This window comes from Callithrix jacchus, chromosome 6 (assembly GCF_049354715.1).
Source record: "Callithrix jacchus isolate 240 chromosome 6, calJac240_pri, whole genome shotgun sequence".
Classification (NCBI taxonomy): Eukaryota; Metazoa; Chordata; class Mammalia; order Primates; family Cebidae; genus Callithrix; species Callithrix jacchus.
In genome coordinates this window covers 21,741,295-21,768,360 of record NC_133507.1, presented here as the reverse complement: position 1 = coordinate 21,768,360, position 27,066 = coordinate 21,741,295, and the positions used below count along the sequence as shown (strand labels likewise).

At 43.1% G+C, this 27,066-nt stretch overlaps 1 protein-coding gene across 33 annotated transcripts in view; it reads right to left on the bottom strand.

The window, feature by feature from the left end:
• LOC128932329 (uncharacterized) overlaps positions 1–26,824 on the bottom strand; it is a 154,297-nt gene extending 127,473 nt beyond the window's left edge. For 28 of the 33 annotated variants that reach the window (XR_013518725.1, XR_013518760.1, XR_013518752.1 and 25 more), the window contains exons 1-2: positions 25,652–26,824; positions 12,689–12,815 (exon numbers count right to left, since the gene is read on the bottom strand). The gene's annotated coding sequence lies outside the window, so the exon portion shown is untranslated. Of the gene's footprint in view, positions 1–2,625; positions 5,521–12,688; positions 12,816–22,362; positions 22,638–25,651 lie in introns of those variants that run through there. The other 5 variants (XR_008482031.2, XR_013518734.1, XR_013518731.1 and 2 more) reach the window with 5 other exon arrangements.
• Positions 26,825–27,066: the final 242 nt, after the last annotated feature.

The window sequence follows — 27,066 nt, the reverse complement described above, 5'->3', positions numbered from 1 at the left end:
AATTCCTCAGTAATTTTTTTTTTGAGATAAGGTCTTGCTCTGTCACCCAGGCTGGAGTGCAGTGATGCGACCTCAGCTCACCACAACCTCTGCCTCCCAGGTTGAAGCAATTCTCCTGCCTCAGCCTCCTGAGTAGCTGGGATCACAGGAGTGCACCACTATGCCTGGCTAATTTTGTATTTTTAGTAAAGATGGGGTTTCTCCATGTTGGTCAGGCTGGTTTCGAACTCCCAACCTCAGGTCATCCACCCACTCAGCCTCTCAAAGTGCTGGGATTACATGTGTGAGCCACCATGTCTGGACCATTCTTCAGCAAATTTTTAAATTTTATTTATTTATTTTTCATTACAATTCAAGATGATTCTTCAGTAAATTTTTGAGGATTTTCCTGTAGGCTAGGGAAGTCTTTCATAATAGCTTTAAACTCTGTTTTAAGCCATGGAGTGAAGGTGGTTACAGCAGGAATACATCTGTCTAACTTCTCTTTTTTCATCATCTTCAGGGTAAAAGGGTAATGAAGCAAAAAAGTTGGCTCCATGGCCCAGGCTGGAGTGCAGTGGTGCAATCATGGCTCATAGCAGCTTCGATCTCTCAGGCTCAGGTGATCCTTCCACCTCAACCTCCCGAGTAGCTGGGAGTACAGGCATTTGCCACCACACCTGGCTGTTAAAAAACATTTTTTTTTTTTGGGGGGGCTGGGTGCTGTGGCTCATGTCTGCAATCCCAGCTTTTAAACATAAGATTATCTGGAACTCTAGAAGGTAGAGTCCCAGACTTGAATTGAGATGAACTCGTTATCAGAAAAGCACTATCTAAAGCCTAAGTCTTTTAACTGAATCTAATGCAGTTAATTATCAAATTCAATCTGATCTTGAACTCAGATCAGTCTAAATATTGCTCAAATCAACTTAGCTTAAAGCATAATTTAGTGGAACTTGGAATATAAGAGAAAAGCCACCCATCAGCCAGGTACAGTGGCTCACACCTGTAATCCCAGCACTTTGCGAGGCCTTGGCGGGTGGATCACTTGACATCAGGATTTCAAGACCAGCCTGGCCAACATGGTGAAACCCCATCTCTACTAAATATACAAAAATTAGCTGAGCATGGTGGCTCAGGTACTCAGGAGGCCAAGGCAGGAAAAACCCTTGAACCTGGGAGGTGGAGGTTGCAGTGAGCCAAGATTGTGCCACTGCACTCTAGCCTAGGCAACAGAGACTCTGTCTCAAAAAAAAAAAAAAAAAAAGGAAAAGCCACCCATGGCCCTCCAGTTACCAAGAGGGCAGTGAACACAGTTGGATTCGTGGGTACCTGAACTGGTCACCTGGTGCACTGGAATTTTACTTTACATCCTCACTTCTGACATCAAATATTAGAAGAAAAACTTGAGACAAATTAAATTAACAAAGTTTAATTGAGTGAGAAAGAAAAAAAATGCTCTGGGCAGCCCTCAGAACCAGACAGATTTAGAGGACTCCAGGGCAACTAGATGATTCGATAAGATTTATGGACAAAAAAAGGAAAGTGACATACAGAAAATGGAAGTAAGCACAGGAACTGCTAGACTGATTACAGCTTGGTGTCTTTCTTTTTCTTTTGTTTTTTTCGAGATGGAGTTCTGCTCTTGTTGCCTAGGGTGGTGTGCAGTGGAGCAACCTCGGCTCACTGCAACCTCAGCCTCCCAGGTTCAAGTGAGTCTCCTATTTCAGCCTCCATATTAGCTGGGATTACAGGCATGTGCCATCATGCTTGGCTAATTTTGTATTTTTTTTTTTTGAGACAGAGCCTCCCTCCGTTGCCAGGTACCAGGCTGGAGTGCAGTGGCGCGATCTTGGCTCACTGAAACCTCTGCCTCCTGGGTTCAAGCAATTCACCTGCCTCAGCCTCCCAAGTAGCTGGGACTACAGGCATGTGCCACCATGCCCAGGTAATTTTTGTATTTTTAGTAGAGACGAGGTTTCACTATGGTGACGAGGATGATCTCGATCTCCTGACCTTGTGGTCCGCCCGACTCGGCCTCCCAGAGTGCTGGGATTACAGGTGTGAGCCACTGTGCCCAGCCCTAATTTTGTATTTTTAGTAGAGAGAGGGTTTCTTGATGTTGGCCAGGCTGGTCTGGACCTCCTGACCTCAGGGGATCCACCTACCTCAGCCTCCCAAAGTGCTAGGATTACAGGTGTGAGCCACCTCACCCAGCCCTAACCTTTTCTATTCTTGGACTTTTCAGTAATGAGCACACATTACATTTAATTTGTGCTCTAAAAATACAAAAATTTTTAGAGGGCAGAGGGTGTGACATGAAAATGTTAGGGCAGAGGGTGTGATATGAAAATGAAAATGCAGACACTACGCTGGGCGTGGGGGCTTATGCCTGTAATCCCAGCACTTTGGGAGGCTGAGGCAGGTGGATCCCCTAAGGTCAGGAGTTCAAGACCAGCCTGGCCAACATGGTGAAACTCCAAATGTACTAAAAATACAAAAATTAGCTGGGTGTGGTGGCACGCACCTGTAATCCCAGCTACTCAGGAGGCTGAAGCACGAGAATCTCTTGAACCCGGGAAGTGGAGGTTGCAGAGGGCTGAGATTGTGCCACTGCACTCCAGCCTGCTGAGTGACAGAGTGAGATTCTGTCTCAAAAAAAAAAAAAAAAAGAAACTGCAGAGACTGGGGAAGATGAAGGTGACTGTGTGTGTTAAGGACTGAGGTCCATGTGGCTTAGTTATCAGGACTGAAGACTGAAACCACCTGTGTCAACATGCCCACTATTTATTCCAGAACATTCTTGCCTGAGAAGATAAAACTCTAAACCAATAAATACCTCACTGTTTGCTCTGGAAATTCTTGAAAACCTGTTTAAACAAGGTGTTGCTTACTTGGGCAGGTAACTCCTTTCTCTGGACAGCTGGATGCTCACCTGGGCAGAAAGTTTACTTGCCAATCAATTGCATCCTAATCAAAACTCGCTTTCTTGCTCTTGCCCCACTGTGGCCCCCATCCTAAATTAGAACCTCAAAAACTTTGCCCAATCCTAATCAGTTCCACACATTCAAAGACCCACCTTAAATCACTTATTTTTCTTTTTTTGAGATGGAGTCTTGCTCTGTTGCCCAGACTGGAGTGCAGTGGCACAATCTCGGCTCACTGCAACCTCCTCCTCCCGGGTTCAAGTGATTCTCCTGCCTCAGCCTCCTGAGGATTTGGGATTATAGACATGCACCACCCCTGGCAAATTTTTGTATATTCAGTAGAGACCAGATTTCACCATGTTGGCTAGGCTGGTCTTGAACTCCTGATCTCAGGTGATCCACCCACCTAGGCCTCCCAAATTGCTAAGATTACAGGCTGCCCGGCCAAACCACTTGAATTAGAACACTAAAATCCAATAGGTATCTGCCACTTGTCTACCCCTCTGAGACACTCCTATGGCCTGATCAGGATTAATTTGCTGCCTCTGACAGCAGTTTGGAAAAAAAAGTCATGGCTTTGTTTGATGCATGGGTTATTCTGGTGGTCTTTCTGGGAAGTCGGCAGTCAACAGCATGTATGTGTTTGAGTGTGTGTGTGTTTTTGCTTGTGTGATAGTGTCTGTAAACTTGTGGGAGGAGGTACGTGCACATGTGTGCTTGCCGGTTAGAAGTCAGGCTGGAGAGGTAGAGTACAAGTTTTGAAGGGTCTCCAATGTCAACCTAGGGAACTTGAATTGTTTTCTATAGGTAATGAAGGTCTTGAAGGCTTTATTAGAGAGATGATAACATGTTCGGGTCAGTGTTTTGAAAAAATATCTGTGATCTTGTCTTGGGAAAATTCTCAAGGCCACAGATGAAATGAATGAGATTGTCGGTCAACAATGTGGTAGGTTAAAGATGGCTGCACATTCTTTGCCACTTTCCCGTCAAGAATGGAGTTGGCTAGGCTCAGTGGCTCATACCTGTAATCCTAGCACTTTGTGGGCCTGAGGCAGGAGGACTGCTTAAGTTGATGAGTTGGAGACTAGCCTGGGTAACATAGGGTGACCCTGTCTTTACAAAATATTAGAAAAATTAGCTGGGCATGGTGGCCCATGCCTATAGTCCTAGCTGCTCAGGAGACTGAGGTGAGAGGATTGCCGGAGCTTGGGAGGTTGAGGCTGCAGTGAGTCACGACTGTGTCACTGAATTCCAGCCTGGACAGCAGAGCAAGACCCCATCTTTAAATAAATAAATAAGAAATGGAGTTTATCCCCTCCCCCTTTATATTTGTGCTAGGCTCGGAGTAGTTTTGACCAACAGAACACAATGAAAGTGACCCTGTAATTCCTAAGACTAGGCCTTGGAGATTGGCAGCTCTGCTTTCCTCTTTCGAACACCTCCTTTTAGAAGCTGGCTGCTAGATAAAAAGTATGCAACCACTATGTTGTGAGGAAGCCCAAGCTAGCTACATGTAGAGAATGGCCACAGGGAAAAGCACAGAGGCACCCCAGAATAGTGACGCCTTCTTGAAAATTCCATTCTAACCTAGCCACTGGCTTATGCTGCTGATTGAATGACCCCTGCCGATGCCACATGGAGCAAGCCTCCCATCTGAACCTACTCTGAATTTCTGACTCACAGAATTTTGAGCAAGCAACGCTGTTGTCTTAAGCCACTAAGTTATAGGGTAGTTTGTTATGCAAGTAACAGACAACTGAAACAAACAGCTAACATTTCTTGGTTATTCAGCCCACATTATGCACTAGCCCTCTCCTCCTCTCCTTCTTAATCCCAGAGGTAGGATTATTAATTATTTTTATTCCTGCTTTACTGTTGGAAGCACCAAAGGTGAGGGAAATGTGTCGGGGGGACAAGAAGAATGGAACTAAGGGAAATGTGGATGTAGGGAGATACACCTCAGGTAAGAATGCTGGACAGGAGAGAAGGTGCTGGAGAAGCCCCTGGTCTGGGTTTCATTTACAGCATCTGATTCTCAGAGAGGGATACAAACTCTGGCTTGGGGCTGGCTCCTGGCTTTAAGTGTTTCTTGCCTCCCTCCTTCAGACTCTCCAATCAATAAATATCCAGGCAGACCAACCTGCCTTTGCACCCCCACTCTCCAGTCAGAATTTCCAGGTAACACCTGGGTTTGGGGTGAAGTCTTACTTTTGTTGGGGGGAGAGGTAGGTAGCAGGGAGAGCAAGACTCTTCCTGATCATAAAATTAATTGGCTCAAAATATGTGCCCTCTTGGGTTTCAGCAACTTGGAGAAATCTACTCCTTAATGAGGAATTTCACCAGCTATGAATTGATATGCAAATCTATGCAAATAACATACTTCTCCTGGGCCTCTTGAGACAGGTTTTTGTTTTTAATAGGATTACTTCACTGGACCAATTCAACTGTGTAGAAAAAGCCTTTTGCAAATGAGATTTTCTTATTAATAACAGCTGCCATGGATTGAGTATCAGGCACTTGATGTGTCTATTTATAAGCCTCTCATTGCAGAACCAAGCAAAGCTCCAGATGGACAAACTGCAGATAGTACCTTGTAGCTGGAACTCAGGTTTGCCTACAAAGCCAAGAAATACAAAAGCCATAATCTTAAATAATGCTTCACCTCTATTGTTAGGCAAGGCGCTTCACCCTAGGAGCCGTATTAAAATGCTAAAATATCAACATTTCTTATTTTCAACTGTAGGTAACACAGTACATGATAAGAGATTTTAAAAACATTTTTTCTGATTATGAAATAACAACTATTGACAGGCAGATGGGAATGGAAGTGTGTATATATATTTTTCTTTTTGAGACAGGGTCTCATTCTGTCACCCAGGCTGGAGTGCAGTGGCGTGATCTCGGGTCACAGCAACCTCCACCTCCTGGGTTCAAGCAATTCTGCCACCTCAACCTCCCCAGTAGCTGAGACTACAGGCATCCTCCACCACACCTGGCTAATTTTTGTATTTTTGGTAGAGATGGGGTTTTACCATGTTGGCCAGGTTGGTCTTGAACTCCTGACCTGAAGTGATCTTCTGGCCTTGGCCACCCAAAGTGCTGAGATTACAGGCAAGAGCCACCGCACCTGGCCAAGTGTGCACATTCTTGAAGCCCAAGTCCACCACTTCCCAACTGTGAGAAGGAGGATTAGCAGTGTTCAGCCTCTCTGTTTCCCCATCTGCAGCCTGGTGATAATGGTAATACCAATTGACAGGGTGGATGTAAGGATTACTGAGTTTATTCTGTAAAGCACTTGATGTCTAGCATAAGAACTGCCCAGTAAATGTTAGTATGTGCCCAACAAATAATGAAAACTTTATTTTTATTTTTTGAGATGGAATCTTGCTTTGTTGCCCAGGCTGAAGTTCAGTGGCATGGTCCTGGCTTACATTCAAGCAATTCTCCTGCCTCAGCCTCCTGAGTAGTTGGGATTACAGGTACCTGCCAGCATGCCTAGCTAATTTTTGTATTTTTAGTAGAGATGGGGGTTTCACCATGTTGGCCAGGCTGGTCTTGAACTCCTGACCTCAGGTGATCTGCCTGCCTTGACCTCCCAAAGTGCTTGGATTACAGGTGTGAGCCACTGCACTTGGCCTATTTTTAATTTTAATTTTTTTTTGAGATGCACTTACTCTGTCACGCAGGCTGGAGTGCAGTCATGCGATCCAGCTTACTGCAATCTCTGCTTCCCAGGCGCCTCAGCCTCTTGAGTGGCTGGGACTACAGGTGTGCCACCACCCCTGGCTAATTTTTGTACTTTTGTAGAGATGGGGTCTCCCAATGTTGCCCAGGCTGGTCTGATACTCCTGGGCTCAAGCCATCTGCCAAAGTGCTGGGATGAGTGTGAGCCACTGTGCCCAGCCAGAAGACTTCTGGAGAAAATTTCTGAATTAGTCTGAACAACCGAAAAAGCAGCAGCAGGAGAAAATAATCAAAATTTGGCCATAGCTTTTAATCCTGTTTGCATTTGAAATTTTGCCTTAAGCAGCTTCAAAGCATGTTGAAGAACACAGAACTATACAAGGTATACAGGAGAACAAACATATTATTGGTGGAGGAGCACTTAGTTTTGAAAGGTAAACACTCGTCTTTTTCCTTTACTTTTTTTTTTTAGTCAGAGTCTCAGTCTGTTGCCTAGGCTGGAGTGCTGTGGCGCAAACACGATTCACTGTAACCTTGACTTCCTGGGCTCAAGCAACCCTCTCATCTCAGCCTCCTGAGTAGCTGGGACTACAGGTGCATGCCACCATGCCAGGCTGTTTTTTTTATTTTTAGTAGAGACAGGGGTTTCACCACGTTGTCCAGGTTGGTCTCGATCTCCTGGGCTCAAACGTCCCACTCTTGGCCTCCCAAAATGCTGAGATCACAGGTAAGAGCTACCAAGGCCAACCAGTTTCTTGGTTATCTTCAAATTGCATTCGTTTTAAAAACAAAAAGTTGAATCCAATTACCCCACCCAATTTTAAAACTATAAATTTTCCAACATCCACAAAAGTAGAGAACATTGTAACGAGCCTCACATACTCATAACCTAAATTCAACAACTACCGACATTTTATAATTATATACTTACATCTTCTACCAGCTTTTATCTTGTGTTTTTTCTCTCTCTCTAATATTTTATTATTATTTTTAGAGATGGGATTTCACCATGTTGGCAGCCTGGTCTCAAGCTCCTGACCTCAGGTGATCCATCTGCCTCGGCCTTCCAAAGTGCTGGGATTACAGGCATGAGCTACCGCACCCAGTCTTCTCTCTCTCATATTTTAAAGCAAATCCCTGATGGTATATGTCATTTCATCCCTAAATGCTTCTAAATGTATTTCTGTGACAGAAAGAGATTTTCTTTCTCTTTTTTCTTTTCATTTTTTTGACATGGAGTCTTGCTGTATCGCCCAGGCTGGAGTGTAGTGATGAAATCTTGGCTTACTGCAACCTCTGCCTCAGGTTCAAGCGATTCTCCTGTCTCAACCTCCCAAGAAGCTGGGGTTACAGGTACCCACTACCACGACTGGCTAATTTTTGTATTTTTGGTAGAGACGGCGTTTCACCATGTTGGCCAGGCTGGTTTCAATCTCCTGACCTTAAGTGATCCACCTGCCTCAGCCTCCCAAAGTGCTCAGACTGTAGACGTTAGCCATCTTTCCTAGCCAGATCCTTTTTTTCCATAGCTGAATTATGGTCTATTGTGTAGATCTATCACAGTTCGTCTCTCTGTTCATCTACTAATGGACATTTGGATTGTGGTTGTTTGGGTCACGTTTTTTGAAATTAGATAGTGTAAATCTTCTAATTTTGTTGATCCTTTAAAAACTGTTTCGGCTCTTGCATTTCTATTTATATTTTACAGTCAGTTTGTCAATTAAAAACCTCTGGGATTTTGATTGAATTTCTATATAGCGTTTTGGGGAGAAATGTATGTAAATAATATTGAGCCATCTGATATGTGAACAAAATATAACTCTTCATTTTTCTAGGTCTCCTAAAATTTACTTCAGCCATGACTTATAGTTTTCAGTGTACTGGTCTTGCACATAGTTTGTTAAAATTTCTCTAAATATTTCATGTTTGGTGATAATATTATAAATGGTTTTAAACATTTGATTTCTAGCTGTTCATTGCTAGTATATAAAAATACTTCAGGAGGCCGAGGTGGGGATTGCTTGGGCCCAGGAGTTTGAGATCAGCTCAAACTGGCAACACAGCTTCCTGGGCAACACAGGAAGACACTGTCTCTACAAACACTTAAAACACCATTAGGTGGGCCGGGCGCGGTGGCTCAAGCCTGTAATCCCAGCACTTTGGGAGGCCAAGACGGGTGGATCATGAGGTCAAGAGATCGAGACCATCCTGGTCAAAATGGTGAAACCCCGTCTCTACTAAAAATACAAAAAATTAGCTGGGCATGGTGGTGCGTGCCTGTAATCCCAGCTACTTGGGAGGCTGAGGCAGGAGAATTGCCCGAACCCAGGAGGCGGAGGTTGCAGTGAGCCGAGATCGGGCCATTGCACTCCAGCCTGGGTAACAGGAGCGAAACTCCATCTCAAAAAAAAAAAAAACCATTAGGTGGATGTGGTGGCATGTGCCTGTAGTCCCAGCTACTGGGGAGGCTGAGGTGGGAGGATCGCTGGAGCCTGGGAGATCGAGACTGCAGGAAGCAGTGATCATTCCACTACACTCCAGCCCGGATGACAGAGCGAGACTCTGTCTCAAGAAAAAAAAAGTTTTGTATATTGATATCAGATTGTAGAACCTTGTTAAACATTGAGTTCTAGTGCATTTTTGTTGATATCTTAGGATTTTCTGCATAGAAGAATATGTGTAGAAATAAAGGCAGTTCTATTTCTTTCAATTTGCATGCCTTTTTATTTCCCTTTTTTCGCCTTCTTGTACGGACTGTCAACCCAGTATAATGGTGAATAGAAGTGAATAGAGGGCAAACAGAATGGTGAAAAGAGGGCAAACATCCTTGTTTTGTTTTTGATTTCAGGGAGAAAGCATTCGATTTTCACCTTTAAACATGATATTAGTTGTAGTCTCATTTGTTCAATGGAGGTAATTTTTTACATTATTAGGGCATGAGACCACTTTTGGTCGTTATGACCTTTTATGATCTTGAGAAAAATTTAGAAGAAGATGGGGGGCTGGGTACGGTGGCTCATGCCTGTAATCCCAGCACTTTGGGAGGCTGAAGCAGGTGGATCACCTTAGGTCAGGAGTTTGAGACCAGTCTGGCCAACATGGTGAAAACCTGTCTCTACTAAAAATAAAAAATTAGCCGAGCATGGTGGCGCATGCTAGTAATCCCAGCTACTCGGGAGGCCGAGGCAGGAGAATTGCTTGAACCTGGGAGGTGGAGGGTGCAGTGAGCCAAGATCATACCATTGCCCTCCAGCCTGGGCAACAAAAGTGAAACTTCATCACACACACACACACCCTACCAAAAAAAGAAGACAGGGGATACTCTGACTGGTAGCCACTATTTCAGTCCAGGTGTCCTCGGAAGCAGGCTCTGAGACAGATTTCCGTGCAAAGGTTTACTGGGGAGTGCTCTTGGAATTAACATTTGTGGGGTTGGCAGAGGGAGAATTTGAACTGCAACACAGTCTCAGTGAAGGCCTCTGCTGATTCCATGGGGAGTTAGTTCTGGAGCTGGGATGATCCTGCATAATTGTCTCAAATTAAAGCTGAAAATAGCTGCCTCACCCAATGGTGTTTATTCTCCAAGTTTCCTTTTTTGCAAGTCCCGAGTGTCTTGTGACACACTGGAGCTGGGCTTGTCTAAACAAGACTTGGTATTTGGTTTCATATCTCATGTCTAGGAGCAAGGATTGAATACTCAGAATTGCAAAGATTGTAGATAGCATTTGGTGACAAAGTAAAAGTCTTTTAAAGACTTTTTCACTAGGTGGCTTTCTTTAGTACATGACAAGGGAGAGAATATTATAAAATCTGTAATATTCCCAAGGCAGAGTGATGCAGAGCTGAACACTGCATTGCATTGAGGCAGCTAAGGCTCCAGACCCACAGGACAGAATGCGTGGCCTAGAATTCCCACCAAATTCCTACTGAATAGATCTACTGAATAGTAGATCTTAACATCTACTGCATAGGGCTAGTAGGAAGGTAAAATGAGTTAATTCTTCAAAAATGCTTACATGCTGCCTGGCACATAAGCCCCCAGTAAATGTCAACTATTATTGTTATCAATAGCCTTAGAATATTTTTCTTTGTAATTTGTATATAATGAAAACATATGGCATGTATTTATTTTTTAAGTAAAGTGAACTCAGGAGCAGATAAGGTCTTAGATAACTATAAAATGAACCTTGATGACTGGTGGTTAACCTTTGCTACTGGTGGTTAATTTCTCTTCAACAATTACAAATACTAGCAACTCAGTTTTTAAAAATAATGTTTTAGGCCCAGCACGGTGGCCCACACCTGTAATCCCAGCACTTTGGGAGGCCAAGGTAGGAGAATCATGAGGTCAGGAGTTCAAGACCAGCATGGCCAACATGGGGAAATCCCATCTTTACTAAAAATACAAAAAACAGCTGGGCATGGTGGTGTGTGTCTATAGTCTCAGCTACTCAGGAGGCTGAGGCAGGAGAATCGCTTGAATTAGGAGGTGGAGGTTGTAGTGAGCTGAGATCGTGCCATTGCACTCCAGTCTGGGCAACAGAGTGAGATTCCATCTCAAAAAAAAGTATTAAAATTTAATTAAAATTTTAAATTATGAAAATATTCAAACATACACAAAGAGAGAGGTTAACTGGAGGAACCACCATATATCCTTTACATAGAATCATTAATTGTCAGTGTTTTCCACATAAAACATCTATTCCTCTTTTAATTTTACTTTCAAAAAGAAACTCAAGTAATTATGCCATTTTGCCCTCATAAATTTTAGTATGCATCTCTAACAAATTTGGTATCATCTAGTAGCCAGTATACAATAAAATTTCTTTTATTGTCTAAGAAATATCTTATTTAAAAAGGCTTGTTTAAATTAGGAGGAAAACAAGGTTAATACATTTGTTTGTTGTCTCTTAATTGTGTTAAAAACTTGACTAATTCACCCACCCACCCTCTCTTTTGCCATAATTGTCATGTTGCAAAAACTGGGTCAATTGTTCTACAGAATATCCCACATTTTGGATTTGTTGGTTTGATTCCTTGTGCTGCCATTTAACTATTTTTATGTCTCTCATATTTTATTTTACAATTATTTATCTTTAAAGGATTTTTAAAAAAATGCTACTTTATTGAGATATGACTGACACATAAGAAGCTGCACATATTTAATGTACACATCTCGATGAGTTTGGGGAAAGTCTTTATACACTAGAGAAACCATCTCTGCCATCAAAATTTAAAGACTTTTCTAGTTAAAGTACATAATATGGTTGTGAAAATTTAAAAAAATTAAAGAACTACAATTGGTAATGTGGAAAAACATTAAGCAAATCAATTCTTAAGTTATTTAGCAATGAAATTGGTCGTTGTGTGATTCCTGATTGCAACTCTGTTTTCCTGGAGATTATTTAGAGATTCTTTGTACAGTGTCTCAATCCTGTAAGAATTTTAGCCACTGTTAGAAAGTGCTGGGGCAAGGCCACATAGTTATTATTTTAAGTTAATCAAATATGGGAGATTTGTTATGTATTACAGAGTGAAGAATGTAGCAATGGGTAAGGAGTAGATACAGAATGGGAAAAGTTGAAGCAGGAAGGACCAAACCCTGCCTTGGACAGCTAGAATCTATCAGATAGGACATGATTTAATAAGATTAGTTTGATGCCCAGCAGTGGCAGAAAAGACCCTTGTACTTAAATAACAAGAAGAATTTTGTCAAACCGTCTGTCTCTGGAGATTCTAAGCCTCCCATTCTCTCCCACTCTAGGAGTGGGCTATGGGTAGGATGCATACTATGATTTCTCTTAGTGTCTGCCTGTAGGGGGCGCACGGCAACATATTAAAGCTTAGGTACATGACATTTGAGGCCGGGCATGGAAAAATACTGAAGCACTGTGTGTATGTTATTTCTGCATGAGAATAAAACTCCTTGACACTGAAAACAGGACAGGGAGTGGAGTGTGTGGTGTGATAAGGAACGCTGAAGACAGCCTCTTGAGAATGCAGCTTGAATGTTGTGCAAGGTCACAGTGCCTCAGTAACCCACCTCAGATGACCATCTAGTGGATGTCTGTAGTTAATACAAACCCTTCAATAAATACCTGGTGGACAGATGCTGGGGTGAACTCTCTAGGAAGAGCTACTCCCTATCCCCCCGCACTCAGCTGGAACTGTCTGAGTACTTCATTCTTGGCATTCACTGCAAGTTATAAGCTTTGCATCTGTCAACTGAAAATTAAAAAAAAAATCAGATAATTCTATTGTGCATGAGGTTCTTTGGTCAAGTTGAAGCATTACACAAATCCTGTCATAACACGTTTCAATTTATAAATTAATTACATATGCATATATAAAAATTTTATTTTTTATTTTTAAAATTTATTTTTCTGTATTTTGTTTCATTTTTCATTCTTAATTTTGGCTTTTCTTTCAGTTGACTTTAATATAATCTTTGAATTTTTTTTCTAAAAGCAATGTGAAGGATACGTTTTCTCCCCCTTGGACATCTGAGAATACCTTTCTGTTGCCTTTACACATGAAAAACTTTTTGAGTCGATTTAGAAATATTTGATTATAACATTTCTGCTCAAAATTTAACAGATAGTACTACACCATCTTCTGGGACTTACTGCTACAAGAACTTTGAACACCTGTAAATTTTATTCCTTTGTAAGTGACTTGTTTCTTCTCCTAGGATTTAGGCAGAAGCACTTTGGTTTGTTTCTTTTTTGTATTTTAAATTGTTTTCTGAGATACATTTAGACATGTGATCTAGATACTCCCTGTGTGCCCCGCCCCCCCTTCCCCCCCACCCCGGGCTGTGGGATTTTTTAATAGAATGAATCAATGGGTTCTCAGGGCTTTGAGCTTCTGGTTCATTGAGCCAGTAGAAGGCACTGGCAGAAGATCAAGGACAGAAAACAGAGTGATATCAGGCCTTCTACAGCTCTCTCTTTGGGTGCTGATACCTTGTCCTCCTCTTGCCTCTTCAGGCCTATAAGTGATAGTGCTTTAAAGTTTTGGCTGATTCTGTCTGGATCTCCTTTTATTGATAATTCCAGGAACTTGGTAAGTACTATTAACCTTCAATTTATATGATTTCTGTTGACCTATCTTCAAGGTCACTGATTATTTCTTTTGTTGCATCCAACCTACTCTTAAGCTCTTCAGTGTTTTTCACCTTGTTTTTGCAATTTCATATATTGTATTTTTCAGTTCTAGGATTTCCATTTGGTTCTTTGTTTTAGACTTTCCATTTCTTTACTAACAATTTAATTTGTTTATCTGTTATGACTATATTGTCCTTTAAGACTATGAAGATTTTTTAAAAACATATTTTAAATTAATTTTTTCAAGGCAGAGTCCCACTCTGTCACCCAGGCTGGAGTGCAGTGGTGCCATCTCGGCTCACTGTAACCTCTACCCCGCCAGGTTCAAGTGATTCTCCTGCCTTAGCTTCCCAAGTAGCTGGGATTATAGACATGCACAACTATGCCTGGCTAATTTTTGTATTTTTAGTAGAGACAGGGTTTCACCATGTTGGTCAGGTTGGTCTTGAACTCCTGACCTCAAGTGATCTTCCCCCCTTGGCCTCCCAACGTGCTGCAATTACAGGTGTGAGCCATTGCTCCTGGCCTGAAGAAATTTAAAACAGACATTTTAAAGTTCTTGTCTGAATAATTCCAACTTCTGGGTTATTTTGAGGTTGGTTTCTATTGACTTATTTTTCCTTTACATGGGTCTCATTTTCCTTTGTCATCACTTATTTAGTAATTTTAAAATTGTATACTGGACATTGTGGGAGATGTGCTGAAGAACATCATCAAGAAAACATCAAATATGTTTTCTGCTTTGAGGAATGTTAAGCATTGTTCTTGATGGTAGTTAAATTACTTTATATCACCTTAGTTTTGTTGGAGGCATAATTTTATGCCTTGTTATCACAGGTCTACTATGGTTTTATCTTTACTCCTAAATTGAGTATCTTAGTTCTAGAAGGTGGTCTTTGCTTCTAAATTGTGGTCTTTCTAAATTATAGATGACTCAAACAAGTGGAAACACATCAAATCCTCATTGGTGGGTAAAATCAATGTGAAAATGACCATACTGCCAAAAGCAATCTACAAATTCAATGCAATTCCCATCAAAATACCACAATTCTTCTCAGAACTAGAAAAAAAAATCCTAAAATTCATATGGAACCAAAAAAGAGCCTGTATAGCCAAAACAAGACTAAGAAAAAAGAACAAATCTGGAGGCATCACATTATTGGAATTCAAACTATACTACAAGGCCATAATCACCAAAACAGCATGGTATTGGCATAAAAATAGGCACACAGACCAATGGAACAGAATAGAGAACCCATAAATAAATCCAAATACTTACAGCCAACTGATCATTGACTAAGCAAACAAAAACATAAAGTGGGTAAAGGACATCCTATTCAACAAATGATGCTGGGATAATTGGCAAGTCACATGTAGGGAAATAAAATTGGATCCTCATCTCTCACCTCATACAAAAATCAACTCAAGATGGATCAAGGACTTATACCTAATACCAATGTTATTCTAGAAGATAACATTGGAAAAACCCTACTAGATGTTGGTTTAGGCAAGAATTTCATGACCAAGAACCCAAACGCAAATGCAACACAAACAAAGATAAATAGCTGGGACTTACTTAAACTAAGGAGCTTTCGCATAGCAAAAGGAATGGTCAGCAGAGTAAACAGACAACCCACAGAGTGAGAGAAAATCTTTACAGTCTATGCATCTGACAAAGGACTAATATGGAGAACCTACAAGGAACTCAAACGAATTATCAAGAAAAAAAACCAATTTCATTGAAAAGTGGACTAAGGGCATGAATAGACAATTCTTAAGAGAAAATATACAAGTGGCCACAAACATATGAGAAGATCCTCAACATCGCTAATGATCAGGAAATGCAAATCAAAACCACAATATGATACTACCTTACTCCCTCAAGAATGGCCATTTTAAAAAAAAAGTAGATATTGACATCGATGTGGTGAAAAGGGAAGATTTCTACACTGCTGGTGGGAATGTAAACTAGTACAACCACTATGGAAAGCAATGTGGAAATTCCTTAAAGAACTAAATGTAGAACTACCATTTGATCTAGCAATCCCATGACTGAATATTTACCCAGAGGAAAATCAGTCATTATACAAAAAAGATATTTGCACAAGGATGTTTATAGCAGCACAATTCACAATTGCAAAAATGTGAAACCATCCCAAATGCCCATCAGTCAAGGAGTGGATAAAGAAACTGGAAGTGTGGTATACATATACACAATGGCATATTAGCCATAAAAAGGAACGAATTAATGTTATTCACAGCAACCTGTATGGGATTGGAGACTATCATTCTAAGTGAAGTAACTCAGGAACGGAAAACCAAACATCATGTGTTCTCACTCCATATGTTTCACTCCAAGTCCCCAAAGTTCACTGTATCATTCTTATGCCTTTTTGATGCACATGTAGGGGAATAAAACTGGATCCTCATCTCTCACCTTATACAAAAATCAACTCAAGATGGATCAAGGACTTAAATCTAAGACGTGAAACTAAAAATTCTGTAAGATAACTTTGGAAAAAACCTGTGTAGATACTGGCTTAGGCAAAGATTTCATGACCAAGAATCCAAAACCAAATGCAACACAGACAAATAAAACATTCCTGTGTTTTTGCATCATGCAAAGGCATAAGAATGAGTCAATAAACTTTGGGGACTCGGAGGGAAAGGGTGGGAAGGAGGTGAGGGATAAAGACTACAAATTGTGCTCAGTGTATACTGCTTGGGTGATGGGTGCACCAAAATCTCGCAAATCACCACTAAAGAACTTACCCATGTAACCAAATACCACCTGTTCCCCAAAAACCTATGGAAATTAACAAACAAACAAACAAAACCAACTGGGCATGGTGGCTCATGCCTGTAATCCTAGCACTTTGGGAGGCCGAGGTGGGTGGATCACTTGCGGTCAGGAGTTTGAGACCAGGCTGGTCAACTTGGTGAAGCCCTGTCTCTACTAAAAATACAAAAAATTAGCCTAGCATGGTGCCACGTGCCTGTGGTCCCAGCTTCTCGCAAGGCTGAGGTATGAGAATGTCTTGAATTTGGGAGGTGGAGGTTGCCATGAGCTGAGATCGAATCAATGCACTCCAGCCTGGGTGACAGAGTGAGACCCTGTCTACAAACAGCAACAATAACAAAACAAAACAAACAAAAAAAACAAGCAAATGGACATTTGGGAGAATAATTTAGACAAAAAAGGAAAGAGTGTTCTTTCTGGGATTTTAATGGAAGGTCTCTATTTTTTGCCAAGTTTCTTTAACTTGAGTGACTTGATCTCTTAACTCTGTCTTCCCTGTAGGGGGCATGTGCTGAAATCTCAGGTCAGTTCTTTTTTTCTTCCAGCTGTTTTGCCTCTTGGGCTTTTTGTAGTTTTGATCTGCACACATGCAGTTCAGGGGTCGGCCAACAATACAAGGGGAGATTATACGGGGATGTTAAGTTACTCCCCTCCCTGACTTCCTCCATTCTATAGAATTCTGTGAATCCTTCATTCAATAACCGGTTGCTTGGCAAGTCTCTTCTGACTCCACAGACCAATACAACTACAGGCTCTCTGCTTGGCCCTATCTGCCATGCCAGACAAACTAGGGCATGTCCTGAGGGCAAGAGCCAAGTATGTGTTTGTTGGCCTCACTTGGTGTGATTCACTTTTTTTTCAATGACAAGTCCCCTTGTGTTTCTGCCTGCTATTGGTCACTCTCCAGAGTCTTTAAACAGCTGTATTTTGTATTTTGTTTAGAGTTTATAATTGTGATCATCAGGAGGAATGGTCTGATATAAGTGGCTTTACTATTACCAAGCCATTACTATCATTATTATTATTTTTTGAGGTGGAGTCTCACTCTGCCTCCAGGCTGGAGTGCAGTGGCATGATCTTGGCTCACTGCAACCTCTGCCCCCAGGTTCAAGATTCTCCTGTCTCAGCCTCCAGAGTAGCTGGGATTATAGGTATGTGCCAGCATGCCCAGCTCAATTTTTGTATTTTTAGCAGAGATGGGGTATAGCCATGTTGAATTGTAATTCCCAGTGTTGGAGATGGTGCTGAGTGGGAGGTGACTGGATTATGGGAGCAGATATCCCTGTAAGATAGCAGTGCGAGAATGGACTAATACATATGTCTTCTTGTACTCTTGTCCCCTACAGCTTATGCTCACTCTAGTAGCCAGAGTAATTCTATTAGAATATTAACTCTGATAATGTATCCCTTTTTTTATAATCCACCACTGACGACAGGTCTTCCTTAGAATCCTAAATCTTTGTGTCTTAGTCAGTTCGAGCTGCTATAACAAATATGCCACAGACTAGGTGGTGTAGACAACAAACATTTATTTCTCACAGTTTTGGAGCCTGGAAGTCCAAGAGCAAGGTGCCAGCAGATCTGATGTCTGGTGAGGGCCTGTGTCCTGCTTTCCAAATGGCTGTCTTCTCACCGTATCCTCACATGGTGGAGAACAGGGTGAAAGAGGCCAGCAAGCTCTCAAGTCTCTTCTTAGAAAGGCACTAATAACATCACTAGGGCTCCACCCTCATGATCTAATCACCTCCAAAAGGCCCCACCTTCTAATACTATCACCTTAGGGGTTAGGATTTCAAGATATGAATTTTGGAGGGGACACACCTTTCAGTCCATAACACCTTGCAAGCAGCTACACTGCCTTCCAATGTACCTCTCACCCTCATGCTATCTTTTGTCTCTATTATTTTTCATTTTAATCACTCTGTTCTTGTCAAAGTGACCTTCTTGCTATTCTTTGCACTTGCATCAAGGCCTTTTCTCTTTCTGTTCTCTCTTCCTGGAATAGGCTTTCCTCATCCTATTTGAAATTGTAAATCACTTACGATCTGTTTCCATCTTCCCTAACTGACTTTAATCTCCAGAGTGTTTATAACCAACTCGTTAATTAATTGTCCTTTCTCATAAGGATGTAGGTTCCATGAGGGCAGGGATTTTTTTTTAGTTGCAGTTTTATAACTTTTTTTGATGCATTTGATGATCAGTAGTTAGCTCTCATCCACGTTGACTATCAGCAGGTATTCAAAAGTGGTAATAGGTATACGTAACTGAAGCAGGGAGCTTGTTTGGTGAATCTTCGTTCTGATTATGTTTTCTGGACAACCGCACATGGATACAGCATAAGACATTGCTTATTCCTTTAGCCCAGACAGTTTTGTTAGGCTTTGTATAAATATGCACTTCTGGAGTCCCCATCAGCTCATGGCAAATTCGTAGATGTTTTTGAGTGTCCTCTGGAGCATGCTTCTTGAAGTTCATTCCCTGGATGTGCTTGGGAATGCTGATGGTGTATTCTCGGGTTCTCACTTCACTGAGGGCCCTTCTCACTATCTGTCTCTGCAGGAGCCATTCTGCCTGGCCTGAGTTGGGTAGTAGGCAGGGATTTTTGTTTGTTTTGTTTGCATCTATATTCCCAGTGCCTGGAACAGATGAATGATGAATGAATCAGGGCATCTTTCTCCACAGGGACTCACAATGGCTCCGCTCCTTAGTACTGAAAACCTATGTCCCAGTCATATGGGACAGCTCCCAGCCACACTAAGAAACTGGCATATTTTGTCTTGGGCTATTTTACTTCATTTCTGTAGTCTTTTCTAAAGCTCCTCCTTTACAGCGCTAATCTCCTGGGACACTATATTGTGGAATCTGCTAAAATGTCAGTGAATTTGGTTTCTGTGGCATTTGGGTTATTTTTATCAGAATAAACCTCAGGAGGCTGGGTGTGATGGCTCATGCTTGTAATTTCAGCACTTTTGGAGGCTGACGTGGGTGAATCACTTGAGGTCAGGAGTTTGAGACCAGCCTGGCCAACATGGTGAAATCCTGTCTCTACTAAAAATATAAAAATTAGTTGTGTGTAGTGGCAGGCACCTGTAGTCCCAGCTACTTGGGAGACTGAGGCAGAAGAGTTGCTTGAACCTGGGAGGCAAAGGTTGCAGTGAGTCAAGATTGTGCCACTGCACTCCAGCCTGGGCGACAGAGTGATACTCCATCTTAAAAAAAAAAATAAAGAAATAACCTCAGGAAAACACAGCATCTTTCAAATTTGTTACTATCACATAGCATATACCAGCATTCTAGTATTTCTATAGTTAATAAGACAGAGATAAGAAGAAAAGAGGATATTGGTTTAATCATCATTTACATAATGCATTTTATGAGTCCACATAAATTATGCATTGTTGACCTTTAAATTAATTTAGGCTTAATTAGATGGTTTCATCATGTTTAAAGACAGAGCGTAATTATTTCCTTACGTTCATTATCATTTTCTAAGCTTACATAAATGTTCTTTGTCCACCATCAAGGCCCAAGTGTGTTGTCTTATTAAAAACTGTTAAACCTGTTTTCTGCTTTGAGGTTTGTAGAAGCCTGGTCTCACCAAAGAGTTATGCTAAATTATTTAATTTGCCAGCGAACACTAGAGTGACTTTTGCTCTAATTGTGAACTATATTTCCAAAAGACTTAAACTTTGTGGTCTTTAATGGAACCACAAATGTACATTTTCTTTTCTTGTTTTCTGTTTTGAGACAGACTTTTGCTCTTGTTGCCCAGGCTGGAGTGCAATGGCATGATCTCGGCTCACTGCAACCTCTGCCTCTTGGGTGTAAGAAATTCTCCTGCCTCAGCCTCCTGAGTAGCTGGGACTTTAGGCACATGCTACCAAGCCCAGCTAATTTTTGTATTTTTAGTAGAGACAGCGCTTCACCATGTTGCCTAGGCTGGTCTAGAACCGACCTCAGGTGATCCGCCTACCGTGGCCTCCAAAGTGCTGGGATTACAGGTGTGAGCTACCATGCCTAGCCCAGAAATGTACATTTTCAAATGTAATTTGCACCAGGAATCTTAAATATCTTGGGCACAAATTGAATAATAAATATGCAGCACAGCTGAGCCTCAGTGTTGGGCTCTCTGGTGTTGGATCTTAAAAATGCAGGCTAATTTATAAACATGAGATTGTGTTCCATGGAGCCCCAGGGGTCCTCAGAGGATCCTGGGGAATCTGAAGGGAGGAGGCAGAGCTGAACAGGCTGAACTCTGGTCTTATCATCTTCAGCACAGAAGCTCCATATATATGTATGTATATATATAACAGATCTCTCTCTATCTATATATCTATATATATGTTTTTCATTTTGGGGGCATTGCTAAGCTCTTACTTGATAAAAGTAGTTATTTTTGTACTTCAAAAATAAAAGTTAAAAAACCATGGCCCTAGAGGGTAAGCATATGAAGCCCAATATCTGAATGACTGTACTACATATGTTCATTTATATCAGCGGATTTTAGAATTTGGGCAGTATTTCCTCATATAAAATATACAAATTGCCCAGGCTAGTCTGAAATAATTATTAACCTATGGTGGAACTGAACATCTATATATTTTAACTAAACAATGCAAGAGAAAACAAGGGCTTGGGAACTACTTTGCAACACTGTGGCAAGGATCTGAGGGTGTCCCTAGCCACAGCCAGTGAGTGAGCTCAGAAGCAGATTTCTACCCAGCTGAGCCTTCAGAAGAGATCGAAGTCCTGGCTGACACCTTGATTTCGGCCTTGTGAGAGATCCTGTGCCAGATGACCCAGTTACGCTGTGCTCATATTCCTTTTCCACAGAAACCGTGAGAGAGTAAATGTTTGTCATTTTAAGTTGCTAAGTTTTGGGGTAACTTATGTAGCAAAGGATAATTAATACAGTGTGCAGTAGACTGGGAGTCCTGGAGGCCCTTGTTAAATGTAGTAAGTAATGACTGGTTCTTTTATTTACCTTTCCCTGTGATCCTTGTAAGCTGAAGGGTGTGTTTAAGAGTCGCTCTTCCCTTAACAAAGAGCTCTCACATCACCCCATAAAAGGGTCAGAATCAGCATCTGAAGATCTATCATGCAGAGATCATCAGAGCCTACTCAGGATTGGTCAAAGAAGCCATGTTGGGCTGGGCATGGTGGCTCACGCCTGTAATCCCAGCACTCTGGGAGGCCGAGGTGGGTGGATGATGAGGTCAAGAGATTGAGACCATCCTGGCCAACATGGTGACACCATCTCTACTAAAAATACAAAAATTATCTGGGTGTGGTGGTGTGTGCCTGTAGTCCCAGCTGCTCTGGGAGCTGAGGTGGGAGAATCGCTTGATCCTGGGAGGCAGAGATTGCAGTGAGCCAAGATCGCACCACTGCACTCTAGCCTGGTGACAGAGAGAGACTGTTAAAAAAAAGAAAAAAAAGCCATGTTGACCAACACAAGGAGAGCTGTGACCAAATCGAGTTGTATAAGAAGACATTTGTTTTTACCTCTTCTACAAATTCTCCACACAAACTGGCCAGAGCCTAGAAGATGGGTTGCACTAGGTGTGAAGAAGCAGGATTCCCGAGCACATCAAAATAATAGATTTTCTTGTGTGCAGAGGTGTAATTCATCATCCTCTGAGAATGAACTGGTAGTCAGTGGAGGAGGGGAGACCATGTGACATCCATGAGGATAAGGAAGACTGACCCCAAGAATCATAAGCTAGCATACTTTAAAGGAGCTATTTATAGATGGTGCCAATAACAAGCATTTAAAAGTCTCTGCTTTTGTCTGTTAAAGCATTGCGTATACATCATCAATTTGTTCAAAGCTTAACTTTCCTTTCCTAATTACAGGGAGCATTACCTTACGTAGGAGCTGATTTCTCCATCAGAAGGTTCAAGAGATATGAGAAAGTAGGATCCACAGGACCTAGGATCTTTAGAAGTGAATGGAGGAATTGGGACAGAGCACAGCCATGATGGGTTGGCCCTGCTCCATGATGTCTGAGCTTCAGCTGGGAAGACTCAGGAGTTGAGGATGACTTGATTCCTGGGGCTGGGAATCATCTGGAAGAATCTTCACCTGCATGTCTGGTTGCTGGTCTTGAGTGATGGCTGGGACCCTTCCTTGTCTGTCAGCTGGAACAAATACAGGTGGCAATTCCATGTGGTTTCTCAGCAGAGACTAGCTTGGGCTTCTTCACAGCATAGCTGCTGGGTTCCAAAAGTGAGTTTCCCAAGATATAGGAAGTAGAAGGTGCCAGCATCTTAACACCTTGGACATGGTCGTAGTGGTCATTTCTGCTGTATTTTATGGTCAAGGACTAACAAAGCCCAGATTCAACACTGACCCACCTCTTGATTAGAAGAATGGTAAAGAATTTGGGATTCTATTTTAAAACCTCCACAGTTCTCTAGGTGATAGTGTACCTCCATGGTTAGGAGGAGATCACCCTGATCTCTTCTTCCTGGGAATGTCAATAGACTGTTTCTCCACCCCTTACACCTAGGTGGGGCCAAGAGGCTAAGCTGGTAGGCTCTGAGCAGAAGTGCCACATGTCACCTCTGGCTAAGGTGGGTAAGAGCTCTGGATTTTATTTTTCTTTCTTCCTTTTTTTTTTACATGGAGTTTTGCTCTTGTTGCCTAGGCTGGAGTGCAATGGCATGATCTTGGCTCACCGCAACCTCCACCTCCTGGGTTCAAGTGATTCTCCTGCCTCAGTCTCCTGAGTAGCTGGGAACACAGGCATGCACCACCATGCCTGGCTAATTTTGTATTTTTAGTAAAGACAGGGTTTCTCCATGTTGGTCAGGTTGATGTCAAACTCCCTACCCCAGGTGATCCACCTGCCTCAGCCTCCCAAAGTGCTGGGATTATAGTCATGAACCACCATGCCTGGCTGAGCTCTGGATTTTCTTAGTCTTTTCTCCCTTACCTGTAACCAGAAGCAGGGCATCCAGCAGCAGACACAGGTGGAGGCAGTGGAGGAGTCACAATATGGAAGGGGCGTGGTTCCTTGAATGACGCTAGAGTGAGTCATTTCTCTCATGCTTCTGCCACCAGGATGTGGGGAAGATGTGTTTTGACTGTGTTGAGCCATGGGGTTTTGGGCATTGTTTGTTACAGCAGTTAGTGTATCCTCATACATTATATAACCTCTCTGAACCTGTTTTGTTACCTGCAAAGTGGGGGTATTAGCTGTGGCTACCTCTGAGTGCCCCACAAGTTAAATGAAATAATTTGCTGCACAGTGCCCAGCACATACTAAGTATCCCAATGCGTGGTAGCTATTGTTAATCAGTGAATGAGAACGGTAGTTAGAAGAGAGTGGCAGGTTTGCTTCAGTAATGGTAGAGCTGTCATTGTCATCACCATCATCACTGGAATGGCACCTGCTATGTTCTGAGCACCTGCTTGTCCAGACTCTGTCCTAGGGATGCTATACTTTTGTTCCTTTAAATCCCCTGCAGCAGGTATTATTCACCTTGAGGAGGAGCTGAGAGCCCTGGGCCCACACAGGGCTCCCCACCTTCAAAGCCTGACTCCTTCTACTGCAGCGATCACACCCTTGCATTTTTGGGAAATGTGACACTTAAAAACAAAAGTGGGGAGTTGGGGAGAGACATCATGGGGAGAAATGCGAGATATAGGTGATGGGGAGGAAGGCAGCAAATCACACTGCCATGTGTGTACCCATGCAACAATCTTGCATGTTCTTCACACATACCCCAAAACCTAAAATGCAGTTTAAAAAAAAAAACAAATGACATCCATCGGCTTTCCTTCTTGCTGGGGAAGTGTTGTGTCTTTTTAAAAAATTCGATATTTTATCTTGTTTTATTTTTCAGTTTTTTAACAGATAGGGTCCCACTCTGTCGCCCAGGCTGGAATGCAGTGGTGTGATCACAGCTCACGGCAGCAGCCAGCTCCTGGGTTTGTGTCTTCCCTTTTGAGACTTTCTCTACTTCAAGTTGTAAAGATCTGCTTTTACAAATTAATCTTCTGGCTTCCAGCCTGGCCCCAAGTGTGGAAAGCTCCAGGTTCCTTCCCGGCCCCAGGATCCTATTGGTTCTTTGTTCTGTTTGAACTCTGCAGACGCTAAGAGAAGTGAGTTGGCGGAAAAGCTGGTGAGATCTCAAGAACACAGGCTGCGTCTGAGTCCCGTGAATCTCCCTGCAACTTAAGGCCTCCTGTGAGCAGAGCGGACAACGTGAAGCCCTCTCAAAGACACGATAACTCCAAGTGGGACTGTAACTCCAACTCCAAAGTGGCGTTTTTCTTTCCGTGTGTAACTTGCTGGAAACACTTTATACTGATTTCTTTGTGGAATAAAAAGATATCTGTCTGAATTCCATGAGAGAAAGGCTTGTCGAAACCTCTGAGTTGGTCCTTAACATTCAGATATTACATTTACTAGAGGAAGCACTTTTGCTAGATTAACCAGTGATTGATTTTTCCCCCCAATTTCGTGTTAATTTGCTTCCTCTTTGAGCGGTGAATTTTGGTTTCAGCAACGTAGCCCATCCCACGGATCAGCCCATCTGTGAGTGGATTCGGTGTTAGCATCATGGGGCGGGCTCCCTGGACCGCATTTGCCTTTACATTAACGAACCAGACTTGCAGTTATATTCATTCTGCTGCGGTTGTTTAAACTGTGCACCTTGCACCTTACTTGCTGAGTCAAGATAGCAGGATTTATATAAACAAGGGTTTGCATTTGGCTTATTCGGCTCCTCCTCTGGGTTTGATAACATTTTAAACATTCAGGCCGGGCGCGGTGGCTCACGCCTGTGATCCCAGCACTTTGGGAGGCCGAGGCAGGCGGATCATCCGAGGTCAGGAGTTTGTGACCAGCCTGGCCAACACGGTGAAACCCCGTTTCTAATAAAAATGCAAACAATTAGGCGTGGTGGTGCGCGCTTGTAATCCCAGCCACTCGGGAGGCTGAGGCAGGAGAATCACGTGAGCCCAGGAGGGCGGAGATCGCGCCACTGCACTCCAGTTTGGGCCACAGAGCGAAACTCCATCTCAAAAAAAACCCTGAACATTCATTTTTTCTTTCTGTGTGTCTGACAAGGCGTTTCTCCTGCAAAAGGCAAGACGTTAGACTAAAACCAACTTCCATACTTAAGATTATCCTTGAAATACTTACGAATACGTTCAGGAAACAAAGCCTTTTGCATTCTGTGCTAGACCAGTGGGTAAACTTTGCTTTCTTGCGGAGAAGAACACGTTTTCTTTAATACGTTGAAAACTGACCGAAAATATTCCCATCTTGGTGGCTGTTTAAGAAAGCGACACAAGATGGCGCCAGAGAGCCGAAGAGGAGAGGGATGCGCGCCCCGCGCAAAGCTCAGCGGGAAAGGGGCGCCCGGGGCTGGCGGGCGGGTTGGCAGGGGCGCTCTGCCCGTCCTCGGTCTCCGCTCTCTCCCGGCCGCCTTTTCACCAGCTTCGCACGGACTTTATCCCCGGCGCCCTCCTCGGGTCCTCGGGGTCTGTGGAGCGGCCTGGAGGAGCCGCCGGGGAAGGAAGCGGCGGAGATGGAGGCTCCCTCAGGCCACCCCTGAAGCAGGACGCCCCGCGGAGCGTCTGAGGAGAGCGCGCTGGACGCGGACCCGCCTAGGCCTCCGGGGGCCGCGGGAAGCGAGAAGCCGAGGGCGAGGGGAAGCGGCGCTGCGGCCCCTGCTCCCGCCGTTCCTCCGCGGCCCACCGCAGCCTGCGTTCTTTTTCGACCCCGCCGAGTTTTCAGTGAAAGAATGGAGAAACTGGCTTAGGAAACGGTGTTGGAGGGCGGGCGCGGTGGCTCACGCCTGTCATCCCAGCACTTAGGGAGGCTGAGGCGGGCGGATCACTAGGTCAGGTGTTCGAGACCAGCCTGGCCAACATGGTGAAACCCTATCTCTATTGAAAATACACAATTAGCCGGGCGTGGCGGCGCGTGCCTGTAATTCCAGCTACTCCAGAGGCTGAGGCAGGAGAATCGTTTGAACACGGGAGGTGGAGGTTGCAGTGAGCCGAGATCGCGCCATTGCACTCCAGCCTGGGCGACAGAGCGAGACTCCGTCTTAAAAAACAAAACAAAAACCATAGTGGTGGAATAACAGAAATAACAGAAAATTCACCATCTTAACCAGTTCGGTGGCATGGAGGACACTCAGCCATTGCGTAGATGGGTGAGTGTCGCCACCATCCGCCTCCAGAATGCCTCATCAAAGGGGACGCAACTCCGCGTCCATGAAATGGTAACCCCAGCTCCTGTCTCTCCGTCTCCCGGCCCTGGCAGCCAGCGTCCTGCTCTCTGTCTCCAGGAATCTGACCACTGTCTGCACCCATGGAAGTGGAATCGCACAGTCGCATTTGTCCTTTTGTGACGGGCTGACATCACTTAGCATCCTGGCCTCAAGGCTCATTCCTGCTGTGGCCTGTGCCGGAATTGCCTTCCTTTTAATAAGCCTGAATCATATTCCTTTGTGTGTGTGTGTATCATTTTTAGCCACTTTTACATGTAGACCTCATTTCTTTCTTTTACAAAAATTATTTTTAATTTCAATAGTTTTTGGGGTACAG